Source organism: Rissa tridactyla, chromosome 5 (genome assembly GCF_028500815.1).
Source record: "Rissa tridactyla isolate bRisTri1 chromosome 5, bRisTri1.patW.cur.20221130, whole genome shotgun sequence".
NCBI lineage: Eukaryota > Metazoa > Chordata > Aves > Charadriiformes > Laridae > Rissa > Rissa tridactyla.
The window spans coordinates 47,957,479-47,979,528 of NC_071470.1; the positions used below are offsets into that span (position 1 = coordinate 47,957,479).

The 22,050-nt window shown below is 44.4% G+C and overlaps 2 long non-coding RNA genes across 2 annotated transcripts; both read left to right on the plus strand.

Annotated features, from left to right (window-relative positions):
• Positions 1–239: 239 nt before the first annotated feature.
• On the plus strand, positions 240–1,781 carry LOC128910660 (uncharacterized). The gene is made up of 3 exons (XR_008466813.1): positions 240–321; positions 991–1,119; positions 1,669–1,781. It is a non-coding gene; the product is annotated as an uncharacterized LOC128910660 (long non-coding RNA).
• A 269-nt stretch (positions 1,782–2,050) lies between these two features.
• Positions 2,051–19,778, plus strand: LOC128910658 (uncharacterized). The gene is made up of 4 exons (XR_008466811.1): positions 2,051–2,299; positions 2,460–2,522; positions 3,345–3,461; positions 18,686–19,778. It is a non-coding gene; the product is annotated as an uncharacterized LOC128910658 (long non-coding RNA).
• Positions 19,779–22,050: the final 2,272 nt, after the last annotated feature.

The window sequence follows — 22,050 nt, forward strand, 5'->3', positions numbered from 1 at the left end:
CATTAGATATTACCAGATATCTGTAAGCAAGTTAGCCATTGCTGCTGTATCTTTGAATGGGGTAATGATTGCTTGTAGACTTTCTAATTGCTGTTGTGGATAGCAAAAAAAAAAGTGCCTTGTTATGCTTATATGCTGCCTGTCAGATTTACGTATGTGCCTGGAGACCTAATGGGCTGAGCTGGTCTCTCCCAGCAACACTGGAATTAATGAAAGGGTTGGTTTGTTTCTGTGTTAGCAGTGCCGGTCACTCGGGAATGGCAAATAGAGTCAGGATGAGGTTTGTGTCTGCTCCTTCTCACCAAGGAGAATTCAGTGGAGGTAAGCCCATGTCAAACCAATGTAAATACATACAAAATGAGCTTTCAAGCAGCTTGTTTAGACAATAGCGATGTTTCAAAACTGCCCTGATTATGTAAACCCTGTGAAGGTAAAACTCTGGGATCAGGCTCTCTTTACCCATACACCATTACTGACAATTTTGTATGTCTGAGACACAAAGAATAGGGTCTGGCTGCACCTGAAGTAGCCAAAGTAATAGATATAAAAATAATAACGGGTTATCTTTGATCCCACACAGCAGTAAGTCCATTTAACTGATAGACAATTGATGCCTTTGAACTTGGGCTTCTGCTGTCAACAGACATCTGAGCCTTCGAATTAAAAAAAAGAAAAGTGTTCCTGATACTTCAAATGGGTTTCATTTCACATGGCAAAGTTGCCAAGGCCAAGGGGAGAGGCTGTAGGACTTAGCATCTTTACACACTTAAAGCAAGGTTTGAGGAAAGCGAAGAGTGAGGGGCATAAGCTGGGGACTGGGCTACAGCTGCCTGCTGGAGTTCGCAAAGTGTGTGTGCGCATCATCTGTGAGCCATTAAGCTCGCATTGCTTTTGCCACCTAATATGCTTGTTCAGGAATGTACATACTTCAAAATAAATTAGACAGGGATATGGTATCTTGTATCTGTCTTCACTCATCTGTCTCTGCAGAAGGAAATTCCCCTCTCCTGGGGTCCAGATCTTCCTGGTTCCCCCAGAAGCAGTGACAACAGTATTTGAAGCCACTATCAACTGCATTCAGAGGGAGATGACAATTGGCAAGCACTCGTGTGCAAATCGGTGTATGGCTCATGAAGTGGTACGTGGGGGTCACGCAATGACTCAGGTGGACCCTGCCCAGGGTTTTCAAGACCTAATCTGATCTAGCCTATTTGCTTCAAAGTTGCCACTAACTTTCGGATATTTATTTATTTTTCTGGGTTTGTGTAAAAAGGAAAAAAGACAAGGCAGTGAAGACTGCATTTCTGAGCGCAGCAGGGTTGGGGGGTAGCCCTGGGGCTGCCCCAAAGGAGGGCTGAGCCCTGCCTGGGGGAAGCCAGCAAAGCCCTGCACTCCCTGGCCTGGGGCACCTCGGGTGCTGCCATAACCCTCTCCCAATTAACACTGATGAGGGATTTGTCAGACGTCTATAGGGCTGAAATTATGTTGCTCAGACTAAACATATTAAATGAATTACAGCAAATTAGTCCATGTTCCCTGGTGACCTGAGCCCTGTTAAAAGGCAGCTATGGTAGTTATTAGAGCATTGCCTTTAGCTACTGCTTTGTGGATTCAGTGTTTCTTGCATGTAAAAAGTATGATCAGACGTCAATTGCTCTTGACAAACAGGTACTTATTACGGAATCAAAGGGACGGCATCATGCTGCACCACCGACCAACAAACAAGTCTCCCATGGCCCCAGGCAAGTTTTTCTGGAGGGCCACTGTAAGCAGGAGCGGCTGTTGTGGGCTTTCCCCCGGGCACAGCAAAAACCCTGGTGGCTGAAGGAGGCTGTGACACAGAGGGACCACTGACAGCTTCATTAATACAAGCGGGAATAAGGCTTATTGGGCCCTGCCTGAGCAGTTTTCGTAAGTCAGTGCTCTTCCCCTCAGAGGCTTTCATCCCCACAGGAGAGGCAGCGGTGAAGGATGAGCTTGAGGAAAAATGCCGTTTCGGGGCAGCGTTTGCCGTGGTTTCCTATTGCGTATCCTTTGAGGGCTGCAAACATCTGCTGGGGACTGGAGCGGCACTGCTGAGCACACGGAAACTTCAAGTTTCCACAGGCTACATAGGACAATCCGTGAGCGAAATGCCACGAGTTTTGAGTCTGGCTGTCATCTGCTTTTCTGAAAGACTATTTCTTGTAAAGTCAGGCTCACCCTGGGTTGCTGTAAAACGCAGGGTGCTTTGGCTGTTGGAGCCACCTTTCTGCCCTGGGAGCCTTTCACCTCGAGCTCCTTGCTCTGCAACAGCAAGGTCAGCCCCAGGCGACTGCTAACCCGTAACCATTCAGGTGAAATGGCAGCATGTCTCATATCATATATTGAGATTATTACCAAGAAATGGACTGGGTTTCTAATTATTTATTTTTAAGATGATGATAGAGGTAATTGTGTTTTTTCTCTTGTAATTTCAGCTAAAGAAAAAGGCATCCTAATGTGACCATCTACAGAGATTTCCCGAAAAGAGACCTACAAAGGTAGGTTAACAGAACATTTCACTCCATCTATTAACCCCAGAAACAGAAGTCATGTGTTTTCACTTACAAATATTTTATTGAAAATGTATTATGTGAAACATTTTACGGTCAAGCAACATAGCTGAGCATTTGCCTTCTCATGGCTTGGTGAACCTCAGATGCTTATCATTTCAGTTTTCAATATATATAAATACAGTTGTTGTCAGTGATAGAAATTTAGAGCATCACTGAACTGAGACTGCCAGCTAAAAATATTTCTCCTGAAGAGCTGTGTAATGTAGTAATTACAAGTGAAAATGGGCCTCTGGTCATAGAAGGGCTCTGGAAGTCTGGAAAAGCTACATTTGGGCCCTGCATGGGGCTCCTGGGATAAGCAGGACCTGGAAGGCTTTGTTCCCAGCAGCCGGGCTTCTGCTTCATATTGTGGTTAATTAGAAAAACCATGCAGCCCTGGCATGGCTCACTGACAGCCCTCCAGGTGGGTGAACCTCAAAACCACTTTGAGCTTCGTCCTGATACCTCATCCCTTCACCACTGCATCCTCATGTGCTCCCCAGGAGCCCCATGAGTTCAGGTTTCCTCCTCGAAGCTTCTCTTTCCAGTTCTGCTGCTGACCCACTGGAGCCCTAGGTTCATCCTGAGAAAATGCCCTGCGGCATCGAGGAGGGGTTGCGGGGAATGAATGGCTGCAGTGCTGCATTTCGGCTGAGGACTGTGCGGTCACATTTCTGCACTAACGGTTAATTTAATTTGGGTAGATGTTTGTCTTCAGAACAGCTCATTTCTCCTCAAAATAAGCTCCCCATTCTCTCCTATCTTAAGGAGCGCCGCTCGGATGCCCAGGCTGGGGAGCTGACACAGGACCATTGTTCGACAGATAACATTGGGCTGATCCCAAATTCCCGAAGGAGGCAAATGGTGAAACAGGGCTGAGACAAGGTCAGATTCCAGTTTCCTCTCTTGTTTGTGTAAAGAGCAGATCGGGTTTCTTTGCATCAGCTACGATTCAGCTATGAGCACAGCACTGGAATAATTCATAAAATGGCAATGTTTTCCCAAGTTTTCCCACTTGAATTGATCCTTTGGTTTTGTTTTGGGTTTTTTTTCCCCCATTTTGTTCCTCACATAATTTTATTTTCTATTGAACAAAGTCATGGTGTGACATAAGCATAATAAACCTTATACCTTAAAACCTAAAAAGTCAGTGCTACTCTAGCCAGTAGAGTATGAGCCGTGGCATATGCAAGTGAGATTTTTTTTCACTTTGTACTTTAAGAGGATTCCTTTGTGAACAGTTTGGGAGCTTTAAGTTGGAAGACTGTCTTACAGCCAAACTGTGAAATATATAAGACACTGGAACAGGTTGCCCAGAGAAGCTGTGGATGCCCCATCCCTGGAAGTGTTCCAGGCCAGGCTGGATGGGGCTTTGAGCAGCCTGGTCTAGTGGTTGGTGTCCCTGCCCATGGCTGGGGGTTGGAACTAGTTGGAACTAGTTTAAAGTCCCTTCCAACCCAAACCTTTCTATGATTCCATATGTATTCACTTAATTCAGCTATATAAAGGTGACAGAAGGACAGACGTTTCCATTCCTGTGCAAGAAGGGTGGCAGGCCCAGGTGCAATGGGGTCACGTAGAGCACCACACGTCCTCTGGGAGGAGGGCTGGGAAGGGCATCTGGAGGCCTTTTCCCCATCCCAGTAAGGATCACCTATATCTAATGTGTTTGTGGTTCATCTAACTTTTCCGTAAATCCCCTGGTGCTGAGGGGAAAAAATTTCTTGAGCAATTTCTTGCATGACTCACTACCCTTTCTGGTAAAATGCTTTTTTAAAGTCACTGCTACTGAAGTGTCAGCCTGTCCTTTTGTGTCTGATCTGTCCCATGCCTTTTGGCAACAACCTTTTACAGGTAGGCATGTCTCCCCTACGTCTTCTCTGCTTGGGACCTCATAACTCCCTGACCTTACGGGTCCCATGGTGCAGTCTCTTTGCTCTTACCCCAGCTGTCTCTAAATGAACCATGAAGTGACCCACGGGATTCAACCCATGCTGGACCGAAGGGAGGAACAACATCTAAAATAGTGTCATGAGCCATGGTTTGCTGTTCCCATGTGCACAGAAGATCACACACGCTCAGGATGCATCTAGTCATACTAGTTGGAAGTTTTTTCCCTGCTGGGTTTCACATTTCCTTTGTCATTTATTTATTATATTATTATATAATTATTATACTGTCATCAGCAGTATTTAGGGCTGCAGCCCACAAATGCTCAAACCAGTGAAGCTGTACTGCAAAGCAAATCCGTGCTTGCCAGGGCTAAGCCTCTACCTTTGCTCTGGAAAGAGTGGACTTGCCTGTTGCAGATGTGAGGCTGATGTAGCCCATCTCCTAACACCACAGGCTGAGCTAAAGAGCTCTCAGGGAGCAGATACCTAAAACAGATTTGCAGGGTTGCAAACACCCCAAGCAACCACAGGCCAGAGCTACGTGTGCCCCCACCTGCCCAGCTCCCACCACCCCAGCAGGGAGGAATGGCCACTTCTGGGCGCCCGTGCCCGGTGTTTTCTCCTGAGCCACCTCTGCTGACCAGAACTTGCTCTTTCCAAAATGCAATGGGAGGTGGAGACAATGCCAGGAGCATCAGTGCAGATGGGACCATTTCTCTTTTAAGTCTGGCTCTTGGTGGAGGAGGGGGAATGCAGTGCCTCAGCTGCCCCCCTCTGCCTGCCTCAGCCTCAGTTTTGGGGTATAAGGTGGGATCTGCAGACTTTCAGGACCAAATGACTCTTCACTTCCAGAAAAGTTTTGTGACAATTGCAGCATGATCTTTGTGGATAGTTTCCTTGGACTGGGCACCCAAACTGCCCCCGTCCCACTGCAACTATTTAAAAGGTCTCGTTGGGCCTTACCCTGCTTCTTCCACCAGACTGCTCACTCATTCCTTTCACCAAAAGGTATATTAAAAGAATTCCTGCTCTTTCTCCATGTTTTGTAAATAGTTAGTCCCAGTTATCTTCTACTTTCAGACTAGAGCCATTTTCTAATTGGCCAAGACTTGTGGAAATCAGGCAAGAACCAGTGACAAGAGGCTGGAACGAAAAATATCTCTAACACTCCCTCGAAAAGTGGCACACCAAGGGATGAAATGGGAGAATATCGTGGATCCTCCAAGAAATAGTTCATCCCTGGAAAAATCCGTTTCCACGGCAAGAGGCAGGGCAAGGGCGCTGTGCTGCGGCGGGCACAGGCTCTGCGATGCTTCCCCAGCGGCGGCTCGCTGCAGGCAGCTGCCTGCCAGCCAGGGGTCAGGAAGACACGAGTCCCCTCGGCAGGGTCAGTGGCCGGAGGGAGAGAAAAATGAAAAAAAAAGTCTGCAGCTCTTAAATAGTTGGGGGATGAAAAAGCCACTGCTGACGGCTGCTGAAACCCAGTCTTTTAAACACCGTGATGATCTCGAGTCCCTAGAATTTTAAACTAATTAAAATAAAACTGGATGGAATTAATATAAACAGCCTCAAACCAGGCAAAGGAAAAACAAAACCCCATGCAAGCTGATCTGATGAAGAATATGGAATGTAAGTGCCATTCAATTTTCTGGAATACCACATTATTTTTTATTCTGATGTTAATAGGAAAATATTTTACAGGCTCTCTCAATAGGTTATGTTGGACTTGATTCCAGTGTCTCCTTTTGCAATAATGCTAATGGCAAAAGAAATGCACATCAATGTTGTTTTAGCTGCAGTAGAAATGCCAGGGAACTCAGACCTACATTGTGCACTATCACCTCGTCAACTGGTAAATTACTAAATCGGAATTTTATGAAATTACTCAATCAATATTTGTGCAGATGGCTTCCAGGAAAAGGCACTTGTGTGTCTGTTTAACTCCAGTGTGTAACAGATGGCTAGAGACAAGGCATTTCTTTGCAGCCAGGCACATATTGACATTTTAAGATAGCTTCCTTTAGATGCTTATTAGTTCTTGTAAGCCAGCCATTAAATCTTGCCGTATGTATTACAGTTAAAATAAAATTCAGTTATATACAAGGCCTTTAATAAATGTTATATAGCATGTTAGCGACAAAGAAATTAAGTGCAAACCATCCCTTCAAATTTGTATTTAATTTTGGCTTGTAGCATTTAGATGCTAGAAGTCAGTTACTTGTCTACACTTTTACCGCTAATGAATTGTGGATCAGAGCAGTTCAGCCCTTATTACTAATTGACAGATGTGACTTTTTCTTATTCTTTTCTTCTTGCTACTCTAAAGAGCAGTCAGGCTCTAGGCAGCCTAACAGGTCTCAAGATGGACCAGCAAAGGAGATGCAACACCTAATTCTGCAGATCACAACTTTAATCGTTGTCTCAGGTCGCAGTGAGGGAAAAAAGAGGACAACACTTTTCAGAAAATAATGGCAGTCAGGGAACGTAAATACAATTTTCCAGCATATCCCCAAGCACTGCGTATCTGACTTCAGTGACTTTTAGATGAGTCCTGCGTCTGAATGCGTCTTAGTTGGGGTTTGTACATCAGCTGCACACTTCCCAGAGTTTTACTGTGCAAGAATAACATTACCAGATGTGTATTCTATTTTCTCATATCATCCTGAAACGAATTCTCTACAAGATCCATTCTGTCACTTCTGTGTTTTGCTTTCCCTGCAAGGGAGAGGTGCACCAAAGTGCTTTTGAAGTATTATTACAACCTCACAGTCGGGGTGCAGAGCAGTTTCACTGCACTTCTCAGAATGGTTTTGTCATCCATAGCTGTGCACCACAGCCTAGTGGGATGCTCTGTCCTTCAAGGAGCTCCAACGCTGTTCTCACAACCAGGAGAGGTTCTGCCCATCAAAGGTTCTGTTGCAAACAACAAAAAAAAACCCAGTCAGTGCAAAGACTTCGTTTTGTTTGCTTTGACAAAGGGATTGAGAAAGAGAAGCTCTCTTGAGCAGCACGTGGTTTCACAAGCATTTCTCATCAGCCACAGTGGAAAATGATAACAGTGGAGTTCTCAAAAATAAGATCAATTTTGGTGATATTTCACACCAGGAACGTTCTTGCAGAATCCTCTGATTATTTCAACATCACCCTATTAAACAAACCAAATCCTCACGGAGGCTCGTAAAGCAATTTTCTGCATCAGAGTCCACGCAGGGCATGTCTGTCCTTTAAGGAGGAGGCTGACTACAAACAACAGAAAGGAAGACCCTTCAGTGACACCCATTTCCAAACCTGCTCATCTCTCGGTGGCTCTCTTCTCATTCTTCATTCCCCTTCATCTCCCCTCTTCCCCTCCCTCTCTGCCTGGATAAGAAGCACAGGACATGATAAAGAGTGGAGTGCTAAGGTTTTGTAGTCACTACTCTGAAATGGAAAAGGATTTCCACATAGGTGTTTGAGGTTATCTTACAAAATTTTCTACTTTATCAGTATGTGTAACACTTTCCAGCTAAACCCCCTAGGGTTACTTTGGCCATGATGATCTACAAGTACATTTACAAGGATGCATTTATCTAAAAATTAGTTTCTTCTCTCCCCACAAAAACTGCTGCCTCTGTAGAAACGTTATTGCTCTCTGCTGAGCATTCTCCCCACCTCCCTCTGACCCCGGCAGAAGGCAAGATTCATTAAGCAAATGGGCCTAGCTTTAGTGGATTTAATGAAGAGGAACCTTCTATTACGGATATGGCGATAACAGCACAATATATACTGTAAGCACACCGCCATTTTCCTTAGCCTAGGGAAGTTGGGTTCTGATTTTTTCTTTAAATTTATTGCTTTTATTAATTTAATTCTTTTTAAAGAGCACATTTATGTCACTAGTCTCTCTTCTCTTTAATAGCCTGTCTTAGAAGGAGTCTCTGTGCACAAAACCCCCCAAAGCATTTAACATAATAGGGGCTTGCAAACTACGTGAACTGCAGATTTATTTTCAAATACCCACTGAAAAAATACGCCTTTTATGGTACCTCTTACATAGCTCCACATAAATATTTATATATGGATTATGTTTTAAAAAGCTTTATCCTTCTGCTCCAGAATCTTTCAAAGCCAGCTGAAGCGAATACCTCTGGAGAGGTGACCTGTCCCAGCTGAAGCACAGCCACGTCCCTGCTCTATCACTTAGGGCACAACAGGACTTTGTGGGCTGGTCCCCAGGAGGGCCATCCCTGCCCCAGAGGGGCTGCCTGCCACAAATCTTCCCAGATTTCTGCATCCCACGCAGACCGTAATTTGCAACTGGACCCTTTTCCGTGCGAGATGCTTATTTTCCCTCAGAGGCTCCTTTGGCAGCGTACTCGGGGAGCGTACGGAGCCAGCGCTCGGCTGTCTCGCTGCTTCCCCTGTTTCGGGGCTTGTAGGCGAGTGGGAAGGCACAGTGGGCCACAGATGGTGAGGAGCAAGCCCCCACGCTGCCTCCCCACTGGTAACCTGCCCTGGCCCAGGGCAGGGAGAAGCTGCTCTAAGACTGTTTTAATGAGGGTCATTGCCAATTTATGGCTATTCCTTCATGTCCTTCTCTTTATTTTTAATCAACACTTTGAAAAGGCAGCTGTGAGATGATTGTCCCATAGAAGATTATTAAAGCCTAGTGGAAGTACTCATTTAGTATTGGCAAGCTGGATATTTCATATAACTGTTCCTTTTTCATCATATAGCATGTTATTAAATGTGTTCTAAAAACCAACTGTAGATCCCATTTTACCAGTTGTATAACACAGATACTTGCCTGTCCAAGCAAAGCAGCCAATGCATCAGCCATATGTGGGTAGGATGCCCGCTGGGCTGAAATCTGCGTTCAGACATCAATTTCCTCCAAGTCCAGGGAATTTCTCAGTCGCCCTTTTGAGAGAAGTTTTTATGGCAGTTTGTGCTACCAGAGAAGCACTGAGGGGCTGAGGAAGGAGAAGAGCAAAAGGATGGAAGTGGCCACTTCCAGCTGGTCATGCCCTCCCTCATCCCGGGGGAGCTGGAGGAATAAAGGCTATCTGTCAGAGCAGCGCGGCTACAGGCTGTGTGCTCTGTGCTGAGGTCGCTGTGGATGTTATCCCCAGAGCCCGCCGTGCAAGCAGCGTGGCTAAACCTGGCTCCTTTATCTCCAACCGCAGACCCCTGCATTTTAGGGGCGGGCGGTCTGTATCCTTTTCCAGCTAAACCACTGTCAGTTAAACAACGAAGCCTTATGTGTGCGCACAAACAGCATCCCCGCTGTTGGGCAACCGCTGCGGCTCGCCGTCCCTCTCGTCCCAGGGGCTCCTTCCAGCGCCTGGCTCGCAGGGAGGCAGCAGGCAGGAGCTCACCGCCCTCGCTATGGGGGAGCCGGAGACAGTATCCCGCTCTGTGCGCCGCAAGCCATTACGTCACCGGGACTGCGATTCTCAAAACCCCTCACGCCAGCAAGAACAAGAGTATATTTTATTGGCTTGATGAGCAAAGGCAGCCCTTTGGGTTTGGAAAGTCGCAGGTGGCTCCACAAGAACAAGACCTTGCATCTTAGCATCAAGCCCTCTACAGCTGGGACCCCATAAACTCCTTCCCCTGAGCAAGGATTAACAGTGATTCATGCCTGTGTGTATACCGTTAATGTGTGTGAGTAGGTTTTACTGAACCCTAAAGGAAGTATGTGCCAAAGTACACACAACAGTTTCACCGATGGTCACTTTGTAAAAGTTTATAATGAGAAAAATGAGCAAAACCCCATGTTTTCTTTAATTAAGATGCAGAAAACTCTTTAAGCTGGGAAATGATCAGGTACTTTGAACGTGTGAAAAATGCATGCTGACAAAGGAGAGGCTCGTCTTGGTGCCAGGAGGACATTTGCATGCCCTGAAACCCCAGCCTTAGCCCCTGTTTCTAGGCAGATGCAGTTTTCCAAGGCTAAGCAGAGAGCAAAATACGCTGCTGTGCCACCCTCTGCTAAATGGGCTGTTTTTCATCCTGCTAGAAAGGTTGTGCTGTGCACTTCTCAGAAGGACACCCAAAGCATCCGCACTGATCTCTCAGCCTATTCAATTCAAAACGACATATTAACCCCAGTCAATCGCTACAGGTTCCCCATCCTTTTTCCAGGAAATCTGGGGGTGGGGAGCAGGGGGAAATACTCCAGCTTCCTCTATTTTTGCAAACCAGTGTCGTAATGATGAGCTACCGTCTGTCAGAGTCCCAGAGCACAGCTACGCTACCTTGGAAAACGGGTCCTGAGGAAAGCTTGCCCGTTCCTCTTTAAGCACCATGTAATGCTGCATATTGCCTAGAGCCTCTTGAACACGAGACTTTCTGTCCCGTAGGAAATTCCAATGCAACATTTGGTTTTATCTGCAACTGGAACAAGCTTTCCAAATGTCCATTTCCCACAGAGGGGAAAAATTTAAGAGAAACATGATTTTAAAAAGTCAGAATTACCTATGACACTGCCACAGACTGGTCCACAACAGATAATGATGTGGCTCTGATACGGCTTTAAGTGTAGCTTTAGATACAGGAATAAACTGAAGTCTGGTGGCACAAGACCAGGAGGTGTATCCTCACATATCCTCGGTCACGGGCAGTTTCACCACAGCAGCGGTTCAGCTTCAGCAGGCACAGCCACTGCCTCCGCTGTACAGCCAGGATGCCAGGATCCACAGTAACCAGGTGGATTTGGCAGCTCACGGCGTTTACAGCAACGCGGCGTTTTGGGGCAAGTGCCGAAGGGCGCGATGTCTGAGGTTCATCTGGTATGCTCCTGCATTTTTCCCTTTTTTAGCCACAAAGTAAGTGATGACTTTAATGTTTGTCTTTATAAAGTGAGTAGGAGTTATATTGGCTATACTGTTACTTGGCAGTCTTAATGGCACTACACTCACGATTAATAAGGAATAACTATCCTGCAATTCAGCCATAGAATGAAATGGGACATTTCGGTAGCAGTAACCAAAGAAAATGTTGGCAGTGGGTGCTGTCTTTGGGCTATTTTTGCCTAACCAGACTGATGTGAATAGATTTTTTAAATGGTTCAAGCGTATAAATATTCAAAGAGATGGCAATATATTTTATTAAAACCAGCACGTTGCTTGGTAGGGCAGAAGGAAATAATGGCTCAAGGATCTGGGAATGGGAGATGGAACCGTTTACGTCTAAGTCACTCTTTCACATACAGCCAAGGTCAGCAGTAAACAAGAATCATATCGTTACCAGCTGGTGGCCCACAGAATGAGAAATAAATTGATAGTGTGAGTCCGGTTTCCATTAACGGAGGCAAATATCACAAAAACAGAACCAGAAGTGGAACTAATTGACACCGCTGCTGGCTCTACCTGGGAAGTTAAGGACAGAGCTGTGGTGGAAACCTGACCACCTTCTCAGCGTGGCGGGTGGTCCACCCAGAGCCAAGGTGGAGCTGCCCTTCTCGCTGTCACGATAGTGCGGCACTGCACCTTCCTCCTCTGAGGCAATGCGCCCAGTGTCCCGCATGAGCCCCACAGAGATGCTAAACCTAGAGACCTCCTCCCAGCAGGTCAAGGAGGGACCCCCGCGCCCCCCTGCCTTCCCTGCGAACTGGACACAGGACAAACGCCTGTGGCCAATGGATTTTTCATTGGCATTTGCATCAGTAACGGCCTCTTCCTCCACCTTCCTGTAATTACACATCCGCTTGAAATAATAAAGTTTTAAAGTATAATACATCAGCTTGGACTGAGGTGGCAGCTGATGTTTGTTATTATTTTTATTGTTTGTTTCTTCTGGATCTTTTGGTGTAATTAATTTATCTAGCCATAATATTTTAAAAACACAATCAAATGTCATTTTAATTTGAAACCAAAAAATATAGACTCATAATATATGAACACTTTAAAAATGATGACTTTTTTTTTTAAATACCACAGAGAGAATGTCAGTTTAGCATAATTACATTAAAGAACAATCCCCTGAGAGAGAGAGAAAGAGACAGAGAGGTTAAAAAAAAAAAAAAAAAAAGAGTAAAGAGCTGCCAAAAATAAAAAGACTCCGTGGGTCAGTGATCGCTTGATTACAATGTACACATTACAATATGCATGTGTATATATAAGAACATACATGCTTGTACATAATCGTATATAAACCAGCATGCTTTAACACTTAGCTCCAAATTTATACTTTACAAAACGGTCCTTTCATAGGTATTAAGAGAGCATGAGATCCAGAACTACAAAAGGAAGTGTGCTGGTTTGTTTTTACTTTTCTCATATGACAGGCCAAATATTGCCTTTCTTGACGTTAATATCTGGAAATTTGTTACACAAGTAAGGTAGGGGGAAAAAATTAATAAATGGGACTCATTAAAGGTATTGCCAGAAAAAACTTACAAGATTTGGCCAGGCCACTGATTTAATCAACATTTTTTCTTATTGAAAGCAAATGTTCACATACAGTGGAGTTGAACTGGCTAACTGGGAAAGTTTCAAAAAGCGGAAAATGAGTCTGTATAAATCTGCATATACCAAATACTAAATGGAAGATAGCTCTGTCTGCATATTCTGGGAAAAGCAGAAGTAAGGACAAAAGGCAGAATAAAGCTGGGATGTCTGTCAAACGATGCTCTCTAAGGAGAGAAGCAGCATCTGTCTGTTTCTGAGCTTCTAGGCTGGTTGCTGGAGGCTGGCTACGCTGTGAGGATGGAGCCGCTGTGAGATGCTTTTCCTTCTCCGCAACATATTTGGATTTATAGCAGATTTCCCTCCCAGAGCTGGAGATGTATGCTGAGCAGCACTTGCCAGGGCAAACGCTCCATGCTGAAAGGCAAATTGCTGCCCAACGTGCCCGGCGGTGGCCGTCTCAGCCGACTGTGCCTCCACATCCCATTGCCTGTGCTGGCGAGTCCAAGGGTACTGGCATCATCTTGCTGGAAGAGGTGGACGAAGCCCAGCCATGGCAGATGTATTTGGGGGCAAAGGGAGAAGCAACCGAGGCAGTAGGGGTGGTTTTCCCCCATCATCCTCAGATGTGAACATGCATGTGCTCCCCTGAAAGCTGGCACCCAGTAGGGAAGTCCTGGTGGCTCCAGCTCCCTGAAATGCCACCTGGAGCATTCATGCACTTTTATGGGCCTAAATCATGCCTTATAGCCCTGGGGAGATGGGGTGTGCGGTCCCGTGCATCAGCTGGGTGCAGATGCCACCGTCATCTGTGCCTGTAGGGAGGAACCTCTCCTGGCTTCCTTAACCAGGGCCAGGAGAAAGGGCCAGTCCATACCGTCTTCTTTTTACACATCAGCGTGGGAAAGAACAGCAGCACGTAAGATAAGACAAGCACTTCCGTCTCATTTAATTTGTTTGCCTGATATTCAGCAGGGAAATTCTTTGTGCCATGTGACGCCTGGCACAACAATGGGTTGAAGCAGATAAAAACACTGAGCAGAAGCTATGTAAAATGCCACATCTACAAGCAACACTGTACGAGGCGGCTGTGCAAAGCTAAACATTTTCCTTACCCCTCTGTGAGTGCAATCTGTGCCTTGAGTCAACTATGCCACCTTGCTATAGACAAAGATTTTGGTTTACGTACAGGAATCTTAAAAATAGCCTTCACCTCCTGAACCCCTTTCTACAACTGCTCCTCCACTTAGGCACAAGCTGAAGCTAATTTTCACACAACATCTGCTGTAATCAAAACCATCTCTGTGGCTATAAGTTAAGGACAGAGAATTTATGGCCCGTGTTCTTCTCGTCTGACACTGGGAAGCTTTTGTGTACATTGTCTATATGTCTGCATTAGCTATACAACTTCGGGTCCAGACAGCCACCCTGTTTCTTTTTCAAAAACACTTTTTTTTTTTTTAAAGTCAGCAAGGAATGCTCATTACCATGATGGCTTAGGAAGGAGTAAGCGATGCCAAGCTGCCTCCAGCAGAGATGCAGGCTACTGTGCACAATTAGTTGTTAGACACTGAGGTGGTTTTTGATCATCCAGTGCGCTTAAAAAAGGATCCTCAGCCTGGACCAACTTTCCCTCACTATAGGTAATTAGGAAAGAAAAATAAACGAAAGCAGGACTCCTCTGGCTGCAGAGCAGTGCTGTGCTCAGCGTAAACCCCTCAGCTGTACAGCGCCAGAGGGAGTTGCGAACAGCACTGACAGTTCGGGGAAGTGATTTATGAAGCTTTTCTTTTGTGAAAAGTTGGCATCAAGACAAACTATACCCCTGCTGCTGCCTGTGTATACCTCTGGCAAGTATAAAACATGAGAGTGTTCTATAAACAGACCGTTATGCCCAGTGACTCCTCTTAAAAAGCATGATTAGAAACCAAAACAGCTTGATCCACGTTCACTTAATATTTGTATCAAGGATTATGATACGGCGGCAGAAGAACAAGACACACATCATACCACCTGGTACGAGAGAAGATAAGTAACCATTTGTTTACTTAGGTAGAAACCTGAAATTCTCCCTTGCTGAACATGTATTGCTGAGCTAATCCATTCCGTTATACCGAACACATTTTTCTTCAAGTGTGTCACTAATGAAGAGTTTCTCTGCTGGTCTGGATGAGGTGGTGACAAATCTCTGTCCATATGATTTCCTCTGTCCTGTTCTTGTCACCTTTCCAACAACAGCAGTAAACTTTGCAGATTAGTACACTGACAATCACAAACTCATATATGTCTTACACAGACATATATGCCCTCATCCAATTGCTCAAAGATACCATGCACGAAAGTTGTCATTAGGTTAGTGGGTATTAGTAGGTGTTAGTGCTTGCTTAGAGACCACACCAAGGAGCAGCCCATGTCCTTCAGCACAGGCCATTATGCTGTATTTGTGAGTCAGTAATTTATTTTTAAGTAACCACTTGCTGGGAAGCTTAAAATTAAAATTAAAAAAACCTCTGATACCGTATTTCACAGGAAGGATGCAGTCCAACTTTGTGGTCAGCGATAAAGTAGAACTAAGGAGTTCTGCATTATAAGAAATCCATTTGCATGCAAGAACAACTGCAGAGGCAGATGAGGAAAAGTGCCACATGCACCACTCAGCTGTTGCAAGGCTGCTCATAATTTGGATGAAAAGCGTTAACAGGGTTTTAAGGCAGCTTAAGAACGGGCTAATGTGTTTAACCTACAGATAACTCAATCAAAGCTTTCCAGATCCTGCTGTAAGTGTACAATATACTTAATCCAGTACAAGAGATGTCATCTCTGCAGCCTCCACAGAGGTGTTTCTCTGCTCAGTTGAGCTGTTCTCCTTAGGGGTAAATGGGCTGCACTGTTACAATCAGCACTGAATCCACACACAAGTAAAATTCGCCGTGGTGGCTGGATCCTCCTTATGCCGAGATGATGGAGAACGAGAGTAGGTGTGAGTGTGCACTCATTGTGCGCACTCATGAGATAATGCCAGCTGAAGAGTACCTCTACTGACCACACTAGCTTGAGATCCCCACATGTCTCATGGCAGTGGTACCAGGCACAACGGGGTCCTGATCACCCTTTTGCTAGCATGTCCCAAATGGCATGCTAGGAGGCAGCACCATCAGCGGGGCTGCCCGGGCTGGACTGCATGGCCAAGGCTGGACCATCGATAGCCCAGGCACTGGACAGGAGATCCATGGCATGACTGGTTTGGATTATCATCCATCTGTGTCCCTTTGCCAACGCAACCCAGAACTGAACTGTTGTGTTTGTTACAAGGAGAAAAACGCAGGAATAGCGTTACAAAACCTCTCACAAATGAAGTTGCAGTGACTCCCAGAGGGCTATTTCATATCACTTCTAATTCACGAGTCTCTAGTTATTGATTGACAAAATCGGATGAGAATAAGGCAATACCTGATCTCCAGGACTGGTGGTAATTACTCTAAAAAGGTACAAGGGATATGGTCACTGACTTAAAAATAACGCAACATAATGATCTTGAGGATGCACTAATATCCAGTCCCTCCAATCTTTATAGCAAATGAAGTAACACAGGCTTTAAATTATGGAAAGAATGTTTCCTCAGAGCACAATAGAGGACCATAAAGAAATACCTTCTCAGGGGATTTATTTCAGGAGGGCACAGTAAACTTTTTCCTACCCCATCACAACATTTAACTCTCACCAAAAGCAGATCTAGAGGCATGTTTGGCTGGAGAGCTACAGGAAAAGAAAAATGAGAAATTGAAGTGGGTGTTTTGGATGACATCCATAGTGGGATACTGTGGTTTCAGGGTGATGTTTTTGTCAGCTTTGCACCTGCCCTACCTGGGAAGCTGTGCAGACCAGCCTGATTAACATGACTGATTTTAATCAGGGCTAGAGAGGTCACCTCCCTGCCAAAAATCTGGGGGTTTATAACCCACCTATGCCATCACATCAACTAAATAAACTCTCCCTGCTCCTTCTGGAGTGGTGACAACATTTATTTGATCTGTTTGGCACCATAGATTAAATACAAAGCTGCACACTAAAGGGGAGAATTTTTTTTCAATTACATTTTAGGTGAGATGGAGCAAGAGTAAGAGAGAGAGAGAGAAAGAGCAAAGTCAAATAACCAAGGTGTTATGTTAGAAAAAAAGGCCTTTTCCTTGGCACAAAGTAATTGGAAATAGAGCCAGGAAATTATGATTCTAATACCTACTCTGTCATCCGATTCCCTGTGTGGTCTTGGGCAAGTCCTTTAACCTGCCTGTCTAATTTCTTCAACCTGTAAAATGGGGACAACCAACCACAGAGGAGTTTGATGAGTACTAGCAGATGTTTTCACAGCACATTGAAAAAATGTGAGAATCCATGGATGTGCTATTATTACTCCCCAGGAGTACACCTGAATGAAATTAATCCGAAATGAAAAAAATTGTGTGTAAGATGCAAACAACACTCCTCTCTCTGTGGTGGACAACTTTATTTTATTTATTTTTAATTGAGTTACAAAAGTATCCTTACTAAGAATTCTTGCTTTAAAGCTGGTTGAGAAACATTTTGTCATCAGAAATTTCTGCTGCTTTCACTGGGTCTCTAGGGTTTGTGGTATGTTTCTGTTTCTTAACTGCTGGAGTATGATATTAAGGATTAAGTTGCTGGAGAAAATACTAGAAAATCTGAAATTTGCTCAAAATTTGTTCATTCAGGATGAAATTCAATCCATCCCCTTCAAGGTAGGCATGACTGGAGGAAGCATTTGCATTTGTCTCCTCCTTCTACCAGTTTTGACAATAAAAGCCCCGTTCCAGGGGCCTCACATAAGAGAAATGCAGGAAGGCTATTCACGTGACAAATAGAAGATACAAGAAATTAAAATGGGGACTCAGCAGGAAGACGTGATGAGAACCTCCCCAGCTTTGCTACTTGAGTATTCAATAGCTTTCACTGCAACGAGATGAGCCACACCAGCAGAAAGCTTAAATAAAGCAGTTTGATAACTTGATGTCTAAAAGTAGTGTCCTTTCCGCTTACTCAGTACCTTACTAGGGGTCTGATTTGCAAAGATGCTGACCATTTGCCAGTCTTCGCAGAAATCCATGGGAGCAGAGAGACGCTGAGCAGCGTCAAAAAGCAAGCCCCTTGCCTAGGTGCCTCAGACCAATGTGGAAATCCAACTCGTGGTGTCTCTGAAATTTCTGCTTTAAATTTGCTTTCAAATGTCTGCTATGCTAACCCTAGCTTTGCTACAAATCAGCAGATTTAGGGATTTCTTATTGGCTTGAGATGCAGTGTAAAGCCCATTTCCAGCAGCTGAAGAGGGGGTTAGGATTTCTTGCAGTGTGGAAGTCAGGGTATGGCAGTACAAAGTCAGGCTCTTGGAGCCGATCTCGTTCAAATTTCGAACATTTGCCATCCCCTGGAACAAGCGTTGCTTTAGACAAGTTGCATAAGATGACAGAAGAAAACTGGGACTTCACTGCCGTTCCCAAACAAAGAGCATATTCATTAGGCAAACCACCTCCTCCGAAGCACTTACATTGGCATATGTTTCCTACAGACAGCAAGGGCTTCAAATCATATCATATGTTACTCATTTACATATCACATTAACTAGCGAAGACAGCAGAAATCTCATGTTACTTCCTAACCAGCTCGGGATCTCTCTGCAGCTTGTTAGTCACCTCAGAGGCCTGGTGCTGCGCTGCATGGTGGCAGTTACCAAGTCACCAGGTGGTGTAGGGCCAGCACTCCAGCTTCTTACACCCAAAGCCCACTCTTTTTTTTTTTTTTTTTTAAGCAACAGGTTATTTTATGAAAATCCAGCTCATTGAGGAAGAAAGGAGCCTCAGTTTGGGAGAGGCCTGTGCATCAAACGGTGAGGATGGTGCCACCCCGCACCTGGGGTGGTGCTGCTCCACGTCCACGCAGATGGGCCAGAGGTGGAAAGAGCTCACAACACGATGGCTGAAAAAGCACAGAACTGCGTATCACCTGTGGGCAAATTCATCTCACCGCTTACCTTGCTGACACTCCCAGGGCTGTACAACCCCGACTACCCGAGTGTTGAAACCGTGGCCAATAAAGGAATTTTACTGTCATTTAATAACAACTGAGCAGCTCAAAGTGGCCACAGAAACCAGTAAGAAACTTTTAAGGAGGGAGGTCTTCCAAGGGAACCCACTGATTTCTTTTCCTTAGAGGTCTCTGGGAAGAATTTAATTTCTTTGCCTGGTGGAAGAGAGTTGTGATGAGCAATAGTTTAAACTTTCATGTGGCATGGTGTTGGTTTCATTTAAACCACTTTGCAGCCCTGCTTAAGGCATTTTCTTGTGTAACTGACCCTCCGCTGGTGCTCCCAGATCTCCAGAATTCATATGCTGTTGTGCCAGCACACTGAATGGCTTCCCAGCTCCAGAAATCGGGCATTCACAATGCCCGAAAGACAAGTCATTTCTGCAGTTTGCCAAGTAAACTAGGTTCAAGATCATTGTATTCTAGTAGTGGTTTGAGCATGTACGTCAGTAGCTTTTGTTTAGTGCAGTTTAGTTGTGCCGTCATGGACGTGGTTGATACATCGGGAAGTAACGCTGGGAGAGCTGAAGGTTCTGGCAGAGCTGAAGTAGATCCCCATTTTGGAAGCATTAAGGTAGGTGATTAGTCCTGTTACAGCCATTTGGTTTCCTTAGGCAGGTAATTTTTTCAGGCTGTTAATGCTCAGCCACCACAGAGGGTGAGCCGGTGGCTTCACCTGGAGCTCCACGTCACAAAACGGGTGGTGGTGTAGGCACCTGTATTAGCAAGGCGTGACACACAGGTGAAGAATAAAATACCCTGGCAAAGTTTTCAGGGAAATTTACGCAAGCTGTGCCAAAATTAGCCTTGATTTAAGGTTGCTGCTATTAGCCTCTTGCTTTATCAAGCAAATTATTAAAGAAAAAGGCTCTTCTTGTAATACTTGGATATCAGAACCTTTTTTTTCCAGCAATAATTTGTTTTCTGTGTTGGGATTTTAACTCAAAACATTTTGCTGTGTAGTTTTTCCACTTAGCAAGTGGATTATTGCCACTTAAAACAATAAGAGGCAAGTATTATCCCATGTGCTACAGAAGGATCTGAAAAAATATGAAAGCAATAGAAATATGCCAAGTTTTGTTTACACATGTGTGCATATCAATGGTTTTCTGGTGGAGGCAGATGAGAGGAGGGCTGGGAAGAAAGCGCCGGCATGATTGATTGCATTTTCCTGCTCATGGTCGTCTGTCTATGTGACATACATGCAACAGTCCATATGGTGAGCATAGCCCTCCTGACTCGGTGTGAGTATTTCACACATATCTACCTCAAAATCAAAACTATAACTCCTTGCATTTGTTTATTTTGCTGGGGTAATATATAGGGAAAGGTGACCCAAAGAAAACAAAATGAATAATACCAGAGAATTCTATTTTCACTCAAAACTCAGCAAAAACCAGACAAAGTTTTCTGAGGCATAGAGCAGAGGAGGGAGCACTGTGGCCACCGGACCCTTTTCCCATGGATGCTGCCATCTCCATCATCAATCCTTTAACTTCTTACCTATTTTTGGAAACCGTTCTCACACTAAATTTCCAAAAGTTGTTTCAACTGGGATAGGATGAATGAAAACTGAACTAGATCCAACATCTTGTCTTTTATACTGGTAATATATTTGGAGAAAGGACTATTTAAGCCTTTTATTTTGCACAGAATGAAGCACATTGCCCCTGCCCATGAATAACCAGTCTTTCAAAGCTACTTTGTCCCCTCCCTCCAGCGTTTTTCTCAGGTTTATATATCTTTTCTCAGGACTGCAGGAAGTATTGAAATCACTTTGAGAGATGCTTTTTTGATAATATTTCTGCTCCAATGCAAGGAAAAAAAGCAAACCAAACCAAACAACAACAAAAAGAAACAGAAAAGAAAATGAGAAAGAGTGATCTGGGAATTTTACCACTTAGTTTTCGGCTTTAGATGGAGACATCTTGTAATTTTCTGAAGCGTAACCATACCAGATCTCTCCTCTTTCAGGGCTTTTAGGTTTCTTGAAACACAGTGGCCTTGTTTTGATACAGGAGCACTCAGACACAGGGATGGTTGTTGCATTTGACATTTCCGCTGTTGATCCTATGTTTGCATCAGCTTATGGAAATGTCGTTTAGAGGGAGACCCTCAGTCTCCCAGTGGCTGTCTTTCTGACTCTGGATAACACGGCAATCCAGCAGTGTTAGAGATTACAGCAGGTATCAGAATCTGGTCACTGTCTTCAAAATATACCTGTCTGTTTCCACTTTTGTAGTTCATTTATCAGGAAGCAGAGGACAGAAGATTTTTTCCTCAGAGTCCCCGTGTCCTCAGATGTCTATTTTGCCCAAATAGACATGAAAGAGGCGTTTTTCCATATCTCCTTTTACATTTTATTTAATTTTAATTTAGTTTAAATTAAGTTAATTTAAAATGCATTTAATAAAAAATAATTTTTTTTTTATTTATTAATTTTAAAAGCTCACTCAAAGCCTGTTATCAAGAAGTATGTCAGACCCAAAACACAGCTCTTGTTTCATATGCAGTATGAAGAATAATAACTATTTTAAGAATAAAACTGATACTTGAACAAAAGTCCGTTATACAATACTCCCCTGTTGGGGAAAGAAAATAAGCCGTAACCACTTAACTTTTTCCATTTCTAGTCTCTTTCTGTCTAAGGAACTTTGTCAACATTTTGCAGAGAGAACAAAGTGCCAGAGAAAGGACTTAGAGGAATCTGATGGCTATCTTTCCAGCCATGTGCTTTCTTGTCCACTTACCTCCAGCCGTTTGATTCAGCTCTGTCTGGGGGTTCAGTGCCTGCCACCCTGTACAAATATTACTATTTTTAGTGCGTGCTCTTAGGTGCGAATCCTGTTTCACAGATGCTCAGTATGATAATGGGGATCTGTCCTACCTCTTCCTCAACACGCTCGGGACAGAACCTCACCAGACATGTTTTGCTGGGGCTTTAAGTTCATACATACTTTCCCAGCTGATGTCTCCCATTCAAGTGCACCAGCAGCGTTAGCTCTCCCAAACTTTGCAGGCTCTTGCCTCATCTCCTCTAAAAAAGAGATGGAAGTTTATTTTTGCAGCCTGGCTTCCATGTCCCTTTCCTGTTCC